General features: G+C 35.5%; 1 protein-coding gene across 1 annotated transcript in view; it reads right to left on the bottom strand.

Moving 5' to 3' along the window:
- PLXDC2 (plexin domain containing 2) overlaps positions 1 to 19,751 on the bottom strand; it is a 238,889-nt gene that overhangs the window by 64,470 nt on the left and 154,668 nt on the right. The window lies entirely within an intron of this gene.

Below are 19,751 nucleotides of genomic sequence, written 5' to 3'. Positions count from 1 at the left end.
TCTTCAGAAAACAGTACATCCTGGGCTGCTTTCATCAGCAGTTTTCACCTAAAAATTCTCCTCAGTTTGGAATCTGAGTATTTTCTCTGAGGAAAAACAGTCATCTGTGCACTTAAATGGCAGAAAAACCCTGCCATTTTAAACAATTTATGCTCTACAAATAAGCTTGCATTAAGGCTCATGAACTCCAACTAAACAGAGGAACTAACTTCTTTAAATGCCAAACACAGTCTGACTTAAGAACTTTCATTCTGCTGTAGTGTCTATTCTTAAGTTCTATTTATTAAGTTCTTTTTGAAAAATTCTGTGTTACCAAGGTGGTGAGCTAGGCAACTAAATACCTTTACATCATTTAAAGCACACCTATGTATTCAAAGAACACAGCATTTTAACGTCCAACCTACTAAATCCTAGAATTAAACCACTTTGAAGATTCTTTGAATTAAATACCTAAATAACATTTTTTCTCTTTTGCTAATTGACACAGAGAAACAACAATTAAAAAATGAAAAACATTTACACATATTTACAAATCATTCATAGACTTTATTAGCCATCATTTTAGGGTAGCCAGCAGTCCTGCCAAAGCATAGTCCATGAAATGCATTTCATTTTTTTTCCTGTTTATTGCATACTTCTAAAATATCACTGTCTTGAGAACCACTTCCTCATGTTTATTTAGACATTTTAAACAAATAAAATTTCATAAAATATTTGTGCTTTATATTATTTCCTTGGTCATGTATGCATGTATTTTAACACAGTCTTAGGTAGGTCTATAACCTTGAAATCACTCCTTAGTAATATTTGAAGATAACAGAAACTCTGAAGCCATATTCATGTGTTGCTCCTAGACTTAATACTTCAATACTTATTCATTCCTTACGCAATGCTCCCATCTTTACACACAGTTTCCCTTTCAGGTTTTCAACTCTATTTACAGTATAATGTCGCCTTTATAACTAATAATGAGGCAGAACACAATAGGAAAACAAAAGACTTGTTTGTGTTACAACGCATAACTAAATCAATCAGCGCAGGTAATTAGTAATCAAAGAGTGTATTTCCAAGTGTTTGCTGGATGCAGCTTTACTGTAGACAAAAATGAAAAGCATGAGGTGGATGATAGCTGGGAAGCAGTCAGGCCTTGCATGAAGATCATTCTAATGAGAACTCCAGTCATGCACTGGAACAACTTGAAAAGAAACACAAAGTCATTTCAAATCATCCCAGACATTCAGAGGCTGTAGCCACTGTTGAGCATGGATATTTTATCATTGTCACTACAATTTAAAGAAAGTAGCAAATGTAAAACTAACTTATTTCTGAATGGAATTCTGTAGAAAATTGGCTAATACTATCTGAGACCTAATTTTCCGACAGTGGCAAATGCTCATGGGTTATTAATTTAGTCAGGAAGAATTTTTCAGACCTACAATTTCCTGAATCACTTAATCTCTCCTTTGTGTGAGAAGCTGGTAGTACTCTCTTCCAAATCTCTCAAGTACTATATCTAATAAGCTCCTAAATATTGGAATGATATCAAACAGGAAAGAGTGCTCAGAGTACTGTAAGTTTTGCATGTATATATAAATCTAACAAAAACTAAGGATGGACTAATGCTAAAACCAATTGAAAAATCAATGTAGTCCTACTCCTCATAATCAACAAAAGAACAGTTACAAAAACTATGGGAAGTAGATATGTAATAAATATATATTGCTACTGAACTATCAAAACATATTTTTTCTTGATGCAGGACTCAGTTGATTTACAAAATGCATTTAAGAACTCTTCACTTTGAAATATGCTCTTTATCTGATGCAATTTTTAATTTTCAGCAGTAGCTTTCTTGGCTCAGGAAATTTTCCTGGAAAACTTTTGAGATAAAAACTGGTGCACACAGTTCTAAAAGTACACAGCTATTTCAGTAGCAGCTTTTGGGTTGGCAAACCACCTCTAACATTTCACTTATATTTAATCATGATAAAATGGAGCTCTCCCATCACTTCTATCGGCTATACTAGCCTGTCATTTCAGTGGGCTTAAGTGGAATAGCGCTGGATGCACGTTATGATCTGAGGACACAACTGATGAAACAAGTAATTTGAAAATAAGATTAGAACAATATGCACATAAGCTTTCTGTGGTTTCTCTTTCCTACTCCTTGTTGCACACAAAGTCAGTATCAATTAGGACATTTTTTTATGTTTCCCTGGTGTGCAGAATAACAGAATACACGCTCAAAGCAGGACAGACAATGAGGCTTTTGAAATTGGTATTGTGCATCTATAAAGATATGACAAAACATGGGATATGCAGGCAAAATACAAATGAAATATCTATACTGATAATCATCTTCTCATTTCTAAGGCATTGCATGAACAAGTTAGGTTACACAGAAACTGGTTTTATGTATCCGATGCTACAGTAAACAGGTTTGGCACTTTAGCATCTAGCTGAATTAGAGCAAAAGCCAGTTTACATTATAATATTATGTGTGATTTTTTTAAAATTACCTAAAATAACTGCTCATATCTTAAAAGCAGAGATACAGAATATATAGAACTTTATGCCTCTGTACTTGTGATGAGTACACTCCATATTAGAAGTTCAGTATTTCTTGAAAATTATGACTCTCTATGTACTACCAGGTGGGTTGAACTTTGCCAGATGCCAGCTGCCCAACCAGCCATTCTCTCAAAAAGGGAAAAGAGGTTCTGGCAAAATGATGATTTTCAGGGGAAAAGGGATGACTGCATCTGCTAGAAAAATAAAACAAAAATAAAGGTGTTAAATAACTGTAATAAAATAAGTCGATGTGGAATTACTCCTTGAAATAGTCATCACATTGCTCTCATAAAAAAAGCTATAAAACTGCTTGTTCTACAAAATGATCTCTGCTGGAAATAAGAATATGAGACAATATTTCTTTTTCTTCCTGAAATACCAAAGCATTTAGCAAGAATAGGAATACTCTTAACTACTTTGTGTATCCACTAGTAAGCAGTTTGACACAGACATTAAAAATAGAACTGTAACTGTATTTCCCTTTTTTTTCATAGAGATTGACCAAATGTCAGATAAGTTTGGCCCAAACTTCATTTTAAAAAAAAACAAACACAAAACTAATTATTTTTGTCATGATAGTATGTGTTGGCTCATGTACATTTTGTACAGAAGCATTCATTATATCCCATTACAGACATGAATTTCAGTTTTAAAATCTACGAAGTCTATGTGTTTTAAAAGTTCACCTTCCACATTAGCTGGAACCCAACCATGCCCCAAACCATCTCAGAAAATCTTCAGCAAAGCTGGTTTTGGCATAGAATGTGCCCGAAGATATTGACTCACAGGGAAGCAAAAGACATGATAATTTTTTTTTTTTAATTTTCCGGAAGTAGCTTAATTCCAGATTAAAGAACTGACAAGATGATTCTTGGAACTTAAGAATAAGTGAAAAATAATGCAGTAAAAAAACCAATAAAAGTGTGAGACAAGAACCTGGAGCTCAAAACAAATTATATTTTTTTCTTTCCTGTAAAAAGAAAATCTGTCTCATACAAAATATTAAATATAATAATAAAAACAATTACAAGAAAGAAATGACTGTTTTGAAAAATAACTTACTTTCTTATCAGGCAACTAATGCTAAGTGAAACCATACATTAAAAGCCTTATTAATAGTATAAACTGTGGTTGCTTAGCTGGAAAAGGAACAGTCTGCTTGCAGTTAATGAACAATGAAAGGTTTTGCACAAGAGAAACTAGCACTGGGTGAAGGCAGTGCTTCCATTCAAGCATTCAGTGTGGGTTTACTCAAGTGCCCTTGCAGCATATAAACTAGAAGGCAAATAACAGAGCAGCTTCCAAAACAACAGAACCAGAAATGGTTTCTGTAAGAGGGTAGGGTTCATCCCAGATCACCCAAGGGAAAGCCTAGATTTTAGTTTGTATATTCAAATATGAAACAGTCTTAGCAGAGATGTAATAACACAAAACATACAGTGAAATGTTTTGCTGAATAGAGGAACTATTTCTTTCATTTCTCCCCATTCATTTTCCTATTTAAATGGGGTGAACACATACAACTTCTCATCTTCCTCCAAATCCCTCTAAAAGATGTTTGTGCAGCCAAGAGAGAAAACTGCAGCAGAACTGGCAGGAGCTTCCTGATTCTCTAGCCACTTCTGCTTTGGTCTCAGCATAATCAAAGGTTTCTGAGGCAATCTGTCCTGTGATATTTCCTATGACCCCCAAACTGCCTCATGGGTAGTGGTTTTTCAACTCCCTCTTTAGCATCTTAGACCCAGGGTACTGATCTTTTTTGATGGAAATCAGAATCAGCACAAGTACAGTACCATACAGACAAGAGTTTTCACAATTCTCACAACTTTAATACCCAGCCTAGTAATTATACAATGCTTAAAGACTGACATTAACTCATCTGAGGATCTACTTCCTCATCCACAGTAGAAAAGATACTAAGACAGAAGAGATAAAAGACTTATCTTGGGCCTATTTAAGCAAACAAACAAACAACATAACTCTGTAACAGAACTCTAAAGCTCAGCTTTGGAGCCAAAGAAGCGCTTCATGCCTGGCTTTTAGTCAAGCAGAGCTGGACATCATTTATCAAGACAAAGAAAAGCTCCTTACAGCTTAGTAGGGAAAACTGATTCACTTGCCATCTTGATGTCTTCAGCTGTCAGAGATACTACTGCACCGAAGAAAAAAAGTGGGAAAGTGGATCAAAAATTCTTCCTCAGAGTTCTCCAATTCACTGACTATGATCATCAGTAATGCAAAACTGGATACATTTTTCTTGGTAAATTACTATTTGCCAGAGTAGGGGAAAAAACAGACCAGAAGAATTGAGAAGTACTGCATAAGAGTTTATTTAAAGCTCATGTAAGACTGAGGTTCTACTAGTAATTTAAAATTTTAAAAGAAGTCTTAGCACATTCTGAGATAAATATTGTATTTTATTCCACCTAGTAAGATCTCAGTGTATCTGCATGACATCTACTTTAAATTCCACTTGCGTAACTTCTGGATATTTTCATTTATGAACAGAAAGCAATAAAAAACTAGGGAAATCAAAACATAGATTGTTGACATTTTTTTAGCCAGGAATCCTAGTTTTAGATACAGAATTAAGTGCATGTGAAACATACCTGCACCCTCTGCACACCTGATGCTGTGCATGCCTGGCCTCATGTGCACCCTTGCTCAAATCACTGTAATACTTTGGACAAGGCTATTACTAAGGCCGGCTCACAGACATCCATCTAAGATTTCTTTTATTTGCCAGCCACAATCTAAATCTGTAGGTGCAAAGGAAAAACTTCATTTCAAAACCAAACTCATAAAATCTTTCACTATACTAGTATTCCTTAACCCACTTTCACTGTAGTAAGACACGGGAGAACACAGTGACCATCTGGTAAAGATATGACCTCATATGCCCAACCAACCAAGATATCCCCTGAATAGCAGGAAATTTTAGGAGTGCTGTTACAAAAATAACCATCAGCCGAGATTGATATAAGGTATACGACACCAGCATAACTCAATAAGGAATGCATTTATGTTTCCAAAGCATCTGTGATGTTCAATTCAGTTCTACTACTGGAAAATGCCACTTTAAAGCAAATGATTCTCTTCACTTATTCACCAGCATTTCTGTTCATCTTTTAAAAGGCTTTTGTAAACAAACTTTCTTAAAAATTAGCATCTAATAAATATTTATCATTAACTATTAAAGAAAACTAATTTCAAACTTGCAGCACACAAAACAACCAATTTGCAAATACCTCCCCTCTGTTCAAATAAGAGACACAATTATATTTTGTGCCACATGTAAATGAGACTATAAAAACCAGACTCTTCCACATGCATTAACACTTCTTCCTGCCTGTCTTTTATTAAAAATAAATGAAATTGTTTCAAATAAAAGGGAAAGACTCAGCTCTGTTGCAGCTACTCTTCTCCAGAGAGATAAAACATTGCTACTTCAAATGCATCTTCTCATTAAGTTAGAAGGCATTTGTTTAGACTGACACTGTGCAAAGATATTATTGAACTAGTTACTACATTGGTTTAACCCCATTCTCATACTTAATTTGCCTTAGTGTAATTATAAACAACATAACAGAATTATAGAATTTAACTGAAAATAACCAGATCGGGTCCCTAAACAGGAAGAAGGTATTTGAGCTTTATTAACTAGCACAATTCTTGCCTTGTCTGTAGTGCTGAGCATAGCTGCAAAATTTGACATGCATTTTAGTTACAGGATGATTCTGTTGTCCTATTGGATGTTTCTGACTGATTGCTTATTTTTTTGTCTTACCTTCTTTCATCTTCTATGCAGTAACAGTAAACATTTGATGTGTCTATCCTTGTGGAATTACACCACTAAAGAATTCAGAAGACACTTTTATATTCAGGGGAAAAAATGGCAAGATGTAGCATGGGGGAAATAAAATGTATCAGAAATCGTGTTGCTCACATATTTAACTGGTGAGCCTGACAAACATTGCATCAGTGTTTAAAATGCAGCCCCTGGAACACTGCACTGCATGTAAAATGTGTTTTCATTGTGTTTTTCCAGATATTTCTCCATCATCTGTTTCACGATTAAGCAAATTCAAGAATATGATATAATTTTACACCCCTAAAATATACTAGAATAATGAATTATAGAAACAGATAGTGCCATGTAATTTCACAAGCAGCCCTATATCTCTATATTAATATTTCTTCAATACTTCATTGAAGTAAGCTTTAAGTAACACCATTTATTCCCAAATGGCTAATTTATTGTTGTGGAATATTGTGGAAGAATGTTAGCATCATGGTAATTGCACTAAGATTACAGCATAATTAAAGGATAACAGCATCTACATATCCTTCAGACAATCCATGAAAGTTAAATACCTTAATGGGCTTACAATATCAGCGTATAAATGTACCAGTCTCATGCTATTTTATATTTTTTTACACCCTGCTGGGAAAAATGAATTAGATTAAACAGATTTTTTTGGCTTTGCTTTTCCTTGACTAGACCGAATATACTAACCCTCTTCTTTCAGCCTGAAAAGTGGGCTATCTGAAAGCTAAACCCAAGAAGGTATAAATATAAAACACTGTTTCTTAATTGTGTAACCTTACAAGGATTTTTTGTGTGTACTTACTTGAGAGAAAAAAGTAAAGCCAGCCAGAATCCTCATACTCTTGGCTATACTTTTCTATTATCTTATCTAGATCAGAAGATTAGTTTCACACCATTATTTTTCCTTCCTCTTTGTTAAATATGAATGCATTATCTGGAAAAATTGAGAATGTGTAATGCATGTCACCCAGTAAACGGCAATGCATTTCTTAGTTTGCTGTAGTTTCCCAGTTACTCATGACTGTTGCAAAAAGAATATGATCTGGTGGAATATAACCCATTCTAATGACTATCCCACATTCAATTGAGCAAAGGGACTTGGGGTTTTTTATTTTATGGAACTCTATCAGTAAAGGTTTCTCTTCTGACATGCCACATGACATCTACTGTCAGGAGGTTGTTAGATATCACTAGGAAGAACAGGGAAGCAATATGAGCACTTGTAAGTAAGGACACTGTTACGGACTACAAGTAACCCTCAACGATGTATCTGTTTGTATGTTTTTAATGACTCCAAACTGTGAATTCTTTCAAGTTAAGGAGAAACAAACCTAAAGATAACTTAGAGTCTAGTGCCTTGTATCAGTTCCTTCCTGATCAAAAGCATACTTCCCCAGAGAAAATTCTTGGACAGAGGCATGAAATACAGCATCTACTCAGTGAGATACTGCCACACGATAGCTCCCAAGTGTCTCTCCACTCTAGCCAAACAGAGACAAGCACTGTTCCTAGACAGGCTGGAACCAGAGAAAAGAGGATGGTGGGAGGATTATCTTGCTTAGGCTGAATATCTTAGCAGCTGTGTCACTGCAGTAACCTTGGTATTGCTAAATCTTGGTATGAGACTTGAATAGAGCTGTTGGGAAATCTAATTTTGCACTCTATTTCTGGTATACATCTCCACTGGTTGTATAAAATATTTTCATGTCTGTACAGATGTCATAAATAAAATGTCTGTACAGAACTAGGGAAAGTGGTATTCTGAGGTTTTAAAACATTAAATAAATAATAATAATAAGGTTCATCTTTGAATAAAACTCTTGTAGTATCAAACTTGAAAATACTTGAAATCTTTTGTTGCCGTGTCTCTTCTCCCATACTACCACTCCTAACATCCTGCCTATCTATGTGCTCTCCAGTTCCTTGTTTGTCCATCACGTTTGTTCATGTTGGGCACAACATTTAGAGACGTGAGGCAGTACGGACTTTCTCAGGCAGGACTTAGCAGTGAAGATACATCTCAGAACATGAAGACAGAGGAAGACTTTTATCTGTGCCTTGGGCTTCAGGAGAGCAAGCCCATGCGTGCCTGGTGCTTGATTCCCCCCTGGTTTCACAATTCCAGGCATATCACCATGGTCTCTGGTTACAATCTGTATCCCCTCTCTGAAATGACCCCTTGAACACAGCCATTGTAAGGAAGTAGCAGACAGCTCTGCCCCTTTCCATGACTTCATCCTAGTGATCAAAACTGGATGCACTACTCCTCATATCTCCCTGAGCAATTTGTCTCCCCTCTTTATGAACTTCTGTCAACATGACTGTCTCTACCAAATCAAAACCAAAAAGCATTTGCCTCCCACCTTCCTTCAGATATTTATAAGCATTAATCATATCCCCCTCAGACTTCTTTTCCCCAGATTGAACAGACTCTTTTAAAACCAATTCTTAATTTACCAGTTTTACCAATTCTTTATTTATGATATTTTTCTACTATGTGGAAGATGCATATCATGCAGCATACACTTCACTGATTATAAATGTTGGTCACTTAATCATATGGTAAGTTACAAGCAGAAGTAGGATATCTGTGGTAAATACCATGTAATTATAGGGTACATAAATGGTGATCCCTGTCTCCTAAACCAAAGTGCAGGTTACAACATAATTATGTTTAAACTTACTTGCCAAGAAAAAGACATTTTGTTTCTGCCCAAAGAACATATGCTAATTCCTTTCAATATTATGGAAAGTAACTGTAGCCCCAGGACTTCTCATACATCCAAAAGATAGAAGCTGTGGCAGGGCAGCTAGAAGATTACTCTTAATGTCTTAGATAGTCTTAGACAGACAAACATCAGCTCAAATGACAATAAGACAGTTCCAAAATTGAGTGGTGGAAAATGTCTGTACGCTGCATAAGACAGAATAGGAAACTTTTCTCATATCAGCTATAGAAAAGTGGAAATATTTTTTTCCATGAGCATTTTAGCCAATTCCTTTTGGATGAATAATGAAAGAGAGAGTAACGGATTAAACCCACAAGATTCAAGAAGAAAATCTTACCTCCCAGGAAACATCAGCAGGCAAAATAAAGTACTGTGCACAATCTATTTTTTTTTTTTTTAATGCAATGAAGTTCCTTAAGGTTTGAATTCAGGAAGCATGCACAGGCAGATGTAGGAACAAAACTGCTTTCAGCTACCACCTGGGTGCACAGTTGTCTGCATTGTTGGAGGTCATGAATGGCAGCAGAGGAAAAATGGAGAACCTATGAACTTTTTTTTTTTACTTCATTCAGCTTGTGCAAAAAAATTGCAGACTATTTATTTCCCTTGAAAGAAAAATAAAAATATGATTTGGTATCCTCCTGGCTTCTACCATAACTGCCACAGCTGCTTCAGGGAACTCATCACCACTTATACTCCCATCCAAAAGCTGCTGTTTTCACAAGTTGCTATAGGAATGGCTATGGTGAAATATACTGTCTTTCCCACCAAATCAACAGAGAGAATACCAGAAAATAAGCCAGAACTTTTGTCACCTGCAGATAATGCAAGAGGACTGTGGACTAGGTTTAAATCACAGTAAGGCAGGCAAGGAGGCAAACAGGAACATCACCATAAAATGGTTTAAAACAACACAACTAACAATGACACATGGGAAAAAAACAACAGCTTAAAGCTGCAAATTCTGGAGCTACCTCTATCTTTCATTGATGTTAGCAAGGCATAACAGGGGCAAAAAAACCCCAAGAACAACACCATCAAAACAAACAAACAAACAAACAAACAAACAACAACAACAAAAATTGAAAAGGATAAGGTCTTTTCTACAACAAATTAGCAGCTTCTTGAGAAAATTGTCCCTTGATGTTGTTCTAACTCTGAAAAGAGATTTGTCCCACACAACCCACACTACTGGGTGTAGGCACTGTGGGATTCTTCAGAAGGAAATTTAAAACATTTATTTCATAGAATTTTAAAGGTTGGAAAAGAACTCTATTTGTAATACTGTTATTTATTTGTCCTGTGCAGAACAATATTGGAGTGTGCTATATATGTATTTGTTTACAGCTATAGTTATCCTCATGGTAGAGATGATTAAGTTACTGCATACTATACAAAATATTAAAAAAAATAAGCAGAAAAGGAAGAACATAAAACTGGTTGAATCACGTGTGCAAACTGAAGCCACATCTACTCATATGTCAGACTTTATTGATGAAACAAGTAAATGAATCAAGTGATAGAAAGAACTAATTGAGTACATTCTTACATTCTAAAATGTTCGTTCTTGGAGGATCATATTTCTTTTTTCAGAGTATGTAATCTCATTTGGTAAGATATGAATGCAATTATTTTTTAACAGATGAAGAGGAATAACTTCAATATTTTTTCTTGACAAGATTTTTTTGTTAAGAAATTAAGAAAAAATTCAAATGTTCTGCCTGATATACATTTTGGGGCACTTAATAAAAAGGAAACTTCTCATACCTGAACATTAGTGCTATTTATTCCTTGCAAATCCGCTCACACAATTGGTTGCCCATCCTCTTTGGGTTTCAGGACTCAGTTGAAAAGGTATTACAGGGCACCATGTTCTCCAGCATTCACTGGACTACCTCATTTTAAAAGTCACAGACTGCTTTCCTTCAAAACCATTGCAGAACATTCAGCAATTCTCTCTCCAATGTTTTCAGCCTGACAAGACACTACAGTAATATCAGTAAGATGGAAATCTATAGCTGAGCGTAATATATAAATGTAGATAGAAACACTTAGAAATGCTCTTATTTTGTATTTATATTTAATGGAATTGAATTTGGAAAAGACTCGGGGGGGGGGGGGGGGAAGGAAGGGAGAGGAGAGGAAATCAAGAGGAAAACAATATTGCCTGGGCCGATGGCTGCAACTTGACATAGAGATGTAATGCTTAAATGGTTTGTAGAGTCGGTGTTTGTTTGCATCATTATAAACAGTGCTTGTGGGAAGAGCTTAAAACACCCATACAAATGCCACTTCTGTCAGTGCTTTGTCTCTGTGCACAGGAGTTGCAGGTCATATTCAGTTGTTTATTCACTGGAACTGTAATTGCTTTCAAAACATGCGCACTTTATGGTGGTTTCCAAGAGAAGGCAGTCTGGTTCTTATCATGGGATTAATGATACATGCACTGAAGGCAATAATAAGATAGGAAAAAGTACACATAGCTACATAGAACATCTGAGCTATCAATGCAGACAAATGAGATGAGGAACACACCAAAGGTATGAGTAGGTTTATAAATCAACATTAAGGACTCAGAAGCAAAGAAGCTTTCTGCTTCTTGACAGAAAACTGAATCTGTGAGCACAGTGAGAGGTCTGGATATTATCAGGAGATATAAAACAAATATTCTGTGGATAAACCTTTCCTTTTCTTTCTTTTTTTTCTTTTTCTTTTTTTTTTTTTTTTTTTTTCAGATCTCTAGGTAGTAGTATTATATGCTGGAAAAAAAAAAACAAAAAACAAAAAACAAAACAAGAAACAAAAACCAAACCAAAACATGACAGAAGCTCTAGTATATTAGGAAAATTATAGAGCAGAAGTTTTAGAATATTTTAGAATAGTTTGAAGGAGATTCAGACAATGATGGTGCAAAAGGACTCATTAATGAGAAAGGAGGGTTAAACCAGTAACTAGAACCTCTTCCACACCTTTCTATTCTGCAAAATTCTAAGGACTCAATGAACTATGATAGGAGATTTTCTCCTGCAGTGTCAGCCACATTGAGCCTTGGCCCCCCTGAGCTTCATTGTGTCCAAACGCACCAAAAAGTTCGTGACTCTACAACTGTCACGCCATAAGGGCTTCATCAGAATTGTAACGTACAGCTCAGCTCACCTCATTCCCCAGAGAAGACCACAGTCTGGGAGCCCACTGTTCTGGATGTAAGCAGTTTACATCTTTCCCTGGATGTTCTCTCTGGCTTATAATGGCAATACTGCATTGTTTATTTGCTTTTAAAATTCATCACGGACATAAAAATATATAAAACCACCCTTTTACTGTCTTCACACAAATTCTGACATTAAGCAGGAATGCAATATCTCAAAAAGCAGTACAAAGAATTTCTACCAATGTAACTGATGTGACTTACATTAATTCTATGCAAATAATGTATGCTGATAACTAAGATTAGAAAAGCTCTAAAAAGGATACCATTGTGTGAGTGCAACTGTGTACAGAGTTGTATTGTGCTGCTCCTTTTCCTTCCACAGCTGCCCAAAGGAAAGGCTGAAACAGGACCACCCTAGCAGTGCACTAGCCCAAGTAGGAGAGCACCATGGCTGGTTGCTTTCTCTAAAACTCTTTTCTGAAATTCTGATTACTCTCAGAAGTGAAAGCTTTGTCCTTTCTATCATCCTGAAGAAACTTTCTTCAAAACCCCATCACAGAACGGATCTGCCTCCATGCACCAGTACTGATGCTTAGCACCAGATCCTTTGCTTACACCGGAATACAAACCCACTATGCGTCTACAATCTTGAAAGAGTAATGGTAATAACATCATGCTACAGCCTTTTTGCCTCCAAAACCAGAATCCTGCTTCCCTACTGGAAGCTTCCCCCATTGAAGTTTAATGAACACCCCAATATCAGTACCAATATCAGCTAGTAGAAGCTCTTGTTGGGAGATGCCTGAATGAAATTGCAGCACAATGTTGTTTTTTATGTACAAATGACAAAATGTTACTACTACCACACAGTGCACATCAAATAAAACCAGCAAATAACCTGATACATCCACATGAGAAGCATCTATCTTGATAGTATCTGAAGCACAGAGAACAGACAACAAAATACTCACAATCTGATATATCCTAAGATAGTATTGTTGAACTCCCAAGGTAGCAAAGTGGAACAATGCATAGAAGTTTCATGACTGTGTTAGCAAGAAAATTCATCATGAAATCTATTTTAATCATTGACAAGTTTTCTTCCTAGATATCCCAGGAACAATTCTGCCAGTCTCTGACAAAAAGCTGGAATCCCTATTACACTTACCACTTGAAAATGTTATATATTTGAAATTAGCCCATAATCACAGAATTGCAGGGGCTGAAATGGAATTACAATAGGAAAGGGAATTATGAGAGGTGGTATGATTTACCAAAGTACTCCCTGATTTTTCTTCATTTTAGTGCTGACTATGAAAGGAATTTAAGATACCATAATTGAAGACTTAGTCCTATGCAGAGTAGCACTCACTATTTGATTGCACATATCTTAAATTTTCACTGCTACTGATCCATTTGTGCTCAAATTAAAGTTTGTGATTTCTGTTAGTTCTCACAACATCATAAGCCAAATTCTTTCGCTTTGTCATTCTTGTCTGAGCAGATCTTTCCTAAGACACTCACTCTAACCTCTTAAGTATTTAGTCTATAATGAAGTCTTCTCTTCTTTCTAAAGGCTGCATGTACTCAAAATTTTGGGCCTTTCCTGATGAAGTAGTCTTCCAGTGTCCAAGTTAACACTGTAATCTTTTCTACAACTGGCAATCTGCAAGAAATTTCTGAGAGATTTTTTCTAAAATAGTAGAGCAAGGGATTCTGTGCTTAACAGTCACTCTTTCAATTTTAATTTATTATCAGTGTTAGATGGCCTGTGTACTTGATAATTTTTTTTTTTTTTTGCAGTGTAATAACATCAGATTTTGCATCTTTTCCTCCTCAAAAATATTTAATGCTTATTTCTCCTCCTGCATAAACTATTATTGAATGTAACTAGAACAAGAAAAGTCTACTACCTCTTGTAAGCTGCTTTTAGCTGCTACCCCAAATACACGTCAAATTGCTGTGCATTTTCCTGCCCTCCTAGGCCTCCTGTTGGCAAGATCTTCACATATTTTGTGACTGCATTTCAGCAAAGGACTGCTCATTTTATTTATTGGCATGTTTACAGGTGTTGGTATCAGAGATATGAGCATCTTATTGAACTGAAATAAATCATCTACCTTCAGCATGTGCAACTCAACTCTTACCCCATTTTTCAGAGTGAAGGTCTGCTGATAATATATCCCTTTAGCTCATCAGGTATGGCTTGCTCTTAATGGGAGTGAATTCCTATACCAGGAGCAAAGTGAAATTGTGCTGTACTGCTACAATGCTCTGCTATGAAGATTTACTTCAGGCAGTGACTGTGACTTTTGAAACAGCAGATAAATGGGAAGAAAAATTGCATGCTGGTTGATAAGGTATTTGTTATCAAGCTGCGTAAGAAACCCTCCTGCCAGGTTATCATTTGACTTCCCAGGCAAGGGAATTGATGGGACATTAAGAATTCATAATGTTATGTTCAGGCACCACCTAATGTTTACCCTGTTACAAAAAGGCTTATCAAAAGCTCTCTTGGGTCTATATACTTGTTTTTTCCCTATATCAAGCTTTTTTTTTTTTTATTTATTATTATTATATTGCTGAGGAACATGCAATTTTAAGCAACCTATTCCTGGAGCTTTAGTTTGTTTGGAAAGGGCCTTTACTCACTATGACATCCTATATCCTCCCTCCATCTGAGCAGTCTACCTCGTTTGTAGTCTTTTTTTAATTTCATTACTGCCACATAATGAAGCCTCTACTATATATCTAGTAATGCAAACAGCTCTTTTGCAGTAGCAGGAATATCTTTTCAACTGCAATTAAACAGAATCCAGTCAGATTGTGTTGAGAAGTGAATAGATTACTAAGCTAAACTTTTTTGATAAAGACCTCTACAATCAAAGCCATCTCAAAAAAAAAAAAAAATAAAAAAAAAAATTAATAAAATAAAATCAGAAGAACTCAACAAGAACCATTTACAAGTACAAAAGCATTTTTTTTCCTTCCTGAAGAAAACCAAAAAGTCACTCTTTTAAACTTTTGGGGCTTTTCAATTCCACAGATTTAATTTTTTTTTAGTCTTTCTAATCCTGCTATTGTAAGAGCATGCACTGCTATACAGAGACTATGTGCCATGTGTGCTATGTGCTGTACATGGAATCAATGGAACGAGACTGATTAAAGTATATAGTTAGGTATGCTATGATATTTTACTTCCAGGTGCTTTTCGCTCTGTTTTCATAAAATTAGCTGATGAAAGTCAACTGAACATATATTTGTTGATAGCAAAAAAATACCAAGAGTGGAAGAAAAGGTTTGCGAGATTCCTCCCCTAGCAGTTGGATGTAGCCCTTCTTTCATGTTCTACAATAACAAGAGTTATTCATAGTGTGCCATTTACACTGAAATTTGATCTAAAGCATCTGTTTTTTATTGCTGGTAAAAAGTCACAGGTCACAGTTGGTATAATGAATATAAAGTAATTGATTTGGTCTATTTTATGATTATTTGACGTAGGTGAGAATTAACACGATTTGGAAAGCAGCATTAGCTGAAGCTCAAACTTTACATTTTCTTTTCATTCTTTTTACAAAGATATATAGTAGGGGCTAGTCAGCTGTAAAGGTTTTCAGAAAAACCATCCTTGTGTGTTCTTGGACATCAAGTCAAACATGAGCCAGCAGTGTGACCTTATGGTCAAAAAGGTTACAAAAGTATGCTTGCTGCTTGATGGGTTGCATTTGGAATAGTGCTATCAGCAGTTTGAGGGAGGTGGTGATTCTTCCTTCCCTTCTTCTCATTCCTGATATGACACATCTGGAGTGCTGTGTTTAGCTCTGGACTCTCTAATATAAGAGAGCTATTGGAGCAAGTCCAATGAAGGGTCACTGACATAATTAAGGCACTGGAGCAACTCTTATATAAAGAAAGGCTGAGTGAACTGAGAATGTTCAGCCTGGATAAGAGAAGGCTAATGGAGGATCACATCAATGTATATAAATCTGTGAAGGGAGTTTGTAAAGAACCATTCTGATTCTGAGATTCTTTTACAATTAAAAATCATTTCTACTATGACTAAATAAAAGAGAATGCATGCAAGACTAGTATATGCATATGTATTTTGATATATTCATTATTATTCAAACTAATAAGAAGTTCTGCATAGAAAAAAATAATTCTGTAAATAAGCATTTCATGAATTATCTTTCTAAACTCAGTAGCTTAATGAGATCAAGTTGATGTACTAGGAAACAGAACGTTTAATGGAGACCAAAGTCATTAAAGCACTAGCAGATCTGCTAAACTAAATCATGGTTCTTTGTATTTACTATGGGCAGGCGATAGCAGTTTCAATAGCATGACAGTAAATACTATTGAAACTGCTATCGCCTGCCCCATAGGGCAGAACAATTTCATTCTTAAATTGTACTGTTGGAGAAACTAGAGTTATAGAATAGGGCAATCTTACAGGATGAAGTTAGAGTCATCCATGAATAAAATTAAGTGGCTGGCTGAATTACACAAATGGTCTGCAGTTTGCTGATAACTATGCTGTTTTCCTATTACTTCAAACTTTACCTGGTGGTGAGGCACTGTTCAGATCACACCACAACTCATTTATCGATTTTCTGCTGTGTTACCATGGAAACTTTTCTTTCATAAAATGCACATAGCATTACAAATTCATACATACACTGTGTTCATTTTGTTGATGGGTTAGAGTCAAATCCAAATGCTTCTTCATTTTAATCATCCAGAAAACTGATAATGCACCAAGTTATTATTCTTATGGCTATTTATTTTCTCAACTTTCTTACAAGTTTGAGAAGGTATCCATAGATATCAATCAAGCTCTTACAATGAGTTTCTTTCACTCAGTGTCTCCATGAAGTTTCTCTACTCACTCGCCCATTACAGTAACATTTGTTTCTTCCTCAGGTTTACTACTGTGATACCACTAGGTTGGAATCTCCTCTTATAGCTGTAACACGAAATAATTTTTTAGGCTAGACATTTTAATTCACTGATTATCTTGAGCAGATGAAAGGAAAATTGTTTCATGAAGTTAATTTTGGTTTCATGGAATCAACCACTAAAGCAGTTAAGCCTTAATTTTTTCTATGGTAAGGACCAGTCAGCATAACTGGTCAAAATAATTGGTCAGAACAACTGAAATAAATGGAAGTAGTTCATTCTGTTCCTTTTAAGAAGATCCAAACAACCTGAACATTGCCACATATAAGAAAAAGCTCTAAGCAGTTGTTTTCAACTCTAATTTTATTTGAGGGCTGTGTAACAACTAATTAAGATGAAACTAGTGAATTGGTCTAACAACATAAAGATGAATTTGTTGGTAAAGAAGTCCACGCCATCTTACAAAAATTAAGTGGAAAAAAACTACAGAATTGTAATGGATCCTTGTCCCCCATGTCTGTGATCTGTCTTACTTGACTGAGTCTACAAGAGCTTTTGCTCTTTGATTACAGCTGAACCTGAAGGACAGATGAATATTTATGAAGCAGAGATGCCCACAGGCAGTCCACAGTTTGTTTATTCCACAATGCTAAACTCATTTTCCTGTATTAGTCAGACTTTTTTGCTCCTGTCTTAAGCATATTCTTTGGCTTTACCTCCCTAACATTGCTTGAAAGTTAAAATATCTAATCTCAAATTTTATCACAACTCTGATATTGATTTTCAATTAAAAATTTACCTCCACACTTTATGTATTTTAAATACATTGAAGAAATAAATATATTTTAGGCAAGGCTCACTTATTGTCCCTCTGCTTGAAGTACATAGCTGGATATAGTGATCTCTGAAGTTCCTTAATCTGAACTGTTTAAAGATTCTGCAATTATTTATACATGGCTGGCCTATGCAGTCCACAATCAGAGGTTCAGTCTTTGTGAAGTTTACCATAAGCCGGTTACGAACAGCACTGTTCTACCAACAAGCAGCTTTCAGTCTCAGTTAATGATGAGACACAATAGGAGGATAAGGCTAAACTTTGTCACCAATTGGTTCCAATCTTGCTGAAGTCGGTAACAAATCTACAGATTTTGAGGAGATAATATTGACCTTTCAGCTATAAAGTTTTATTTCTACCACTTTTAAAGTTTGAGAATATACTGAAATATGGGCAGAAGTCGTCTGTAGAATGGCAGCATTCTTAAATAAAAACAATACACAATACCAAAATAACAGCAAGAACACAATAAAATGTCTAGAGACGGTAAGAGAAGAGAAATCAATCTGAATCTGAGACAGTCAACAGACCACAAAGAATTGATATAACCAGAGATGAATGAAATAAAATAAAAAATATATTGATTCATCTGTTTGAAATTGAAGTCTAATATGTGTTGTGAAAAAACTAATGGATAGAACACAAATACAAGCCTGAGATAGCCCTGTCAGGTTAAATACAACAGACAAAATATGAAAAACTGATGATCTGATCATTGTTCTTTGCTCCTACCTTCAGATAGCAGAAAAGACTAAACTTCCAGGATAATGCAAATGAAAATCTCCAGGAAAAATCAACAAAGAACAAAAGCAGAAGTATAGCCTCAACTAAAATTCAATATTATCAGAGGAAGAGGGGTAGAAAGAAAATAATGTTTCACAAGAAAGTCCAGATTTTTTTAATCACATTTTATGGCATACAGCAATACAGTAAAACGACCCTAATCCCTGTCTAGTTACATAATGTCTCAAGCTCTTAAAGATGAATTTATAAAGCTGACTACCATTGCTTTATATCAATCAAACCCTGTAATTTATATTTTTCATAATTCCAATGTCATGTAAATAAATGTATGAAAATGGATGTGTTAGTATTTATTCATCCTTTTTTTCTTCTCTGAAATATATTTACCCAAAACAAAGAAATGTGTCAATTTATAATCTTTCTGGGGCCACATAAAAGCACATTCCAAAATTGTTCTGAGTACAGAATTCCCATAAATTATGTCTGGACATAGGATGTCTTAGCAAATTAGTTTTTTCCTCTTTCCCCGTGGTGTGATTTAACTCATCAGGTAGCTAAATACCACACAATAGCTTGTTAATCCCTATCATCTCCCAGTGATACAGGGAAGAAAATCAGAGAGAAGAACTCAGAGTGTTCTACTCAAAGAGTAGAACTCATGGGTTGAGACAAAAACTATTTACTAAGATAGAAATGGAAGAGGAAAAAAAGATAATATGTAATTATTATTTTTATCATTACTATATATATATATATATATATTTATATATTTATATTTGCAAAATTATTGATGCTCAACGCAATTGCTCACCACCTCCCAACTGCAGTCCAGCCAGTCTCCAAGTAGTGGCTGCTCCTTACAATTTTTCAAGTTTTTTCACATGACACCATGTAGTACAGAATATCCCTTTGGGTGGTTCAGGTCAGCAGCCCTGGTTCTGTCCCATTGCAGCTTCTTGTGCTTCCAGACCCTCACTAACAGGGCAGCAGCAG

This window comes from Phasianus colchicus, chromosome 6 (assembly GCF_987193195.1).
Source record: "Phasianus colchicus chromosome 6, bPhaCol1.hap1.1, whole genome shotgun sequence".
NCBI lineage: Eukaryota > Metazoa > Chordata > Aves > Galliformes > Phasianidae > Phasianus > Phasianus colchicus.
This window is presented reverse-complemented; position numbering and strand designations above follow the sequence as displayed.